This window comes from Neoarius graeffei, chromosome 9 (assembly GCF_027579695.1).
Source record: "Neoarius graeffei isolate fNeoGra1 chromosome 9, fNeoGra1.pri, whole genome shotgun sequence".
Taxonomy (NCBI): Eukaryota; Metazoa; Chordata; class Actinopteri; order Siluriformes; family Ariidae; genus Neoarius; species Neoarius graeffei.
This window is the reverse complement of record NC_083577.1, coordinates 93,142,576-93,145,130: the sequence shown is the minus strand read 5'-3', so window position 1 is coordinate 93,145,130 and position 2,555 is coordinate 93,142,576. Positions and strand designations below refer to the sequence as shown.

The 2,555-nt window shown below is 41.6% G+C and overlaps 1 pseudogene; it reads right to left on the bottom strand.

The window, feature by feature from the left end:
- Positions 1-2,073: 2,073 nt before the first annotated feature.
- LOC132892218 (UDP-glucuronosyltransferase 1A1-like) overlaps positions 2,074-2,555 on the bottom strand; it is a 41,471-nt pseudogene continuing 40,989 nt past the window's right edge.

Genomic DNA, 2,555 nt, shown 5'->3' with positions numbered 1-2,555 from the left:
CCTTGCACTGACCAAGACCTGGATTTCACCTGACAACACCACAACACCTGCGGCCTCTCCACCTCCTTCTCTCACACCCCTCGACTGTGTGGCTGTTGTGTTGGTGGTACTGGTTTGTTGATTTCTCAGTCGTGGAAGTTCTCACGTCTTCCACTCTCCCACCTCTCTATCTGCTCCTTTGAATTTCCTTCCATTTCAGTCTCTTCTCCTGTCAGCCTTTTTGTCATTGTTGTTTATTGCTCTCCTGGCCCCATGGGATGTTCCTTTGATGAACTGGACATCCTACTCAGCGCCTTCCCAGAAGATGGAACCACACTGATGCTCCTGGGAGACTTCAAGCTTCACGTAGAAGCCTCCCACTCCATTGCATTCCTTCCCCTACTCCACTCCTTTGATCTCTCTGTACTGAGCTCTCCTCCAACCCATAAAGCTAGCAACCTTCTCGACCTGGTCTTCCTCAGAAACTGCTCCACCTCAGATCCCACAGTTATCCCTCTCCGTCTGTCTGACCTGTAATAAATGTACATTCTATTTTCACAGACTGAGTTTGCCTTACACCACACTCACTGCTTATTTAGTTAAAGCTCTAGCTCCAGACTATTTGCAAATGGATTATGGCACCAGTCTACATAAGCAACCGTTACTGTATTTTTTTCCCCTTGTGGCTATTTCCATTTATAGTTTCTCTCAGCTCTTTTAAGCCCTTGGTTGTCACTGCAACCACACACAGTACATTACATTATCCAGAGTGACATGCAACATACCCAGAGCAGCCCATGGAGCAGTTGGGGCTTAGGTTAGCACTTTAGCCATTCCTGCTGGTCCAGGGAATCCAACCAGTGACCTTTTGGACTCAAAGCTGCTTCTCTAACCATTAGACCATGGCTTCCCTGTCCCATGTGTAATTGCTTTGCCACTCACCTCCCATGGGTGTCTACCAGTGTTGTCCTTGGATAACTGTTTTTGCATGTGTCTTATTACACCAAATCAGCTATTTAATTTGTGCTAGCAGTGCTGGCACAAATTTTTACTCTTACTCAGGAGCTTTCTACTTTATTTCTTCTTCTTCTTCTTCTTCTTCTTCTTCTTCTTCTTCATCATCATCATCATCATCATCATCATCATCATTATTATTATTATTATTATCCTAACATTTATAGGATGCTATTTCTCCCTCAGTTTTCAACCAATCATCACCAAATTTCACATGAAGAATACCTCTGGGCTGAATTACTTTGCTATAACTTTTGGTGCTGATCAGGATCACCAAACCAGAATGATCCATGAAAAACTGTTCCAAGATGGCAGCGCATACACACGCAGTGGCTCCTCTCTGTCAGATATAGGATTTTTTTTTCCCCCAATGAAACTCAAAAAGTAGTAAAAAGATTTTTATGATATTTTGAGGAAGGGTGTGAATTTTGATGGAAAATCCAGATATTTGACTTGGTGGAGGTATCCACTTTATCAAGTGCCCTTCTAGTTTTTATGTGCTGCATATTTTCCATGTTATTGGTACATGGAAAATAATCAGAAAATACATGATTATATTTTCATATGACCTATATAACCCATGTTATAATGTTTGTCTAGTCTCAAGAATCTGAAGACTCAAATATTCTAGATAAACCAGCAGGCCTGACAGGGCTGACACCTATATTCTTCAATCTGACCCTTCTCCACTTGCCAAAATCAAACAAGAATGTAATGTTGAGCTGGAAGTCCAGTTTCAGGACCCCTGGTGGGACAAAACCAAATTACAAGTTAACCATTCCTCATCCTGTGCCCATCTTAATCTGGTACAATTTTAAGTGTGATATAGAATGCATTTAAGCAAAGCCAAATTAGCAAAATACTTTCCTGGCCTGAGCAAGAACCTGTAAGAGATGTGCCTCTGTCCAGTCTCACCTAGCCCATACCTTCTTATTAAGCTCAAAGTTAACAGGATTTTGGAAAAACTTTAAGATTATGTCTAAAGTCCTAGATACTGACATTGCACCCTGTCCACTCACTGCCATTTTTGGAGTCCTCCTGTACTATCCTGAGTTTGGTACGTTTTATGATTTGTATCTCTCATTGACCATAGATGTATCCTCTTACACTAGAAGTCAGATGGTGAGCAGCCAATCTCAGATGCTCAGCCTCTCCATGTCTCATCACAAACTCGGTCCAGAACACAGCCAAGTCCAGCGGTTTGATGGGACAGTCGTTATGGATCATAGACAGCCCTGTTATCTTTTCTTTGTAGCTGTGAATGGAAAAACAAAAGTCTTCATCAGCATGAAGCACACCAAAGATTGTTGAATATAAAACACTGTTTTCCTATAACAGCACTACACAATCAATCTCTAAGAGAGAAACAAAGTTACTGTTACCACCCTAAAGATGGTCATTTCCTGTAAGAGCACAAATTGCCCGAGGTTCCCCCCTCAATGACTGAAAATTTTATAGGAGTTATAAACAATCATTCCCTCACCAGCATTGCTTTCCCTTGTAGTTAATAAGACAGGAAGAAAAAAGCACAGGTTGTCATGCTAGCAAGAAACCACAAAAGT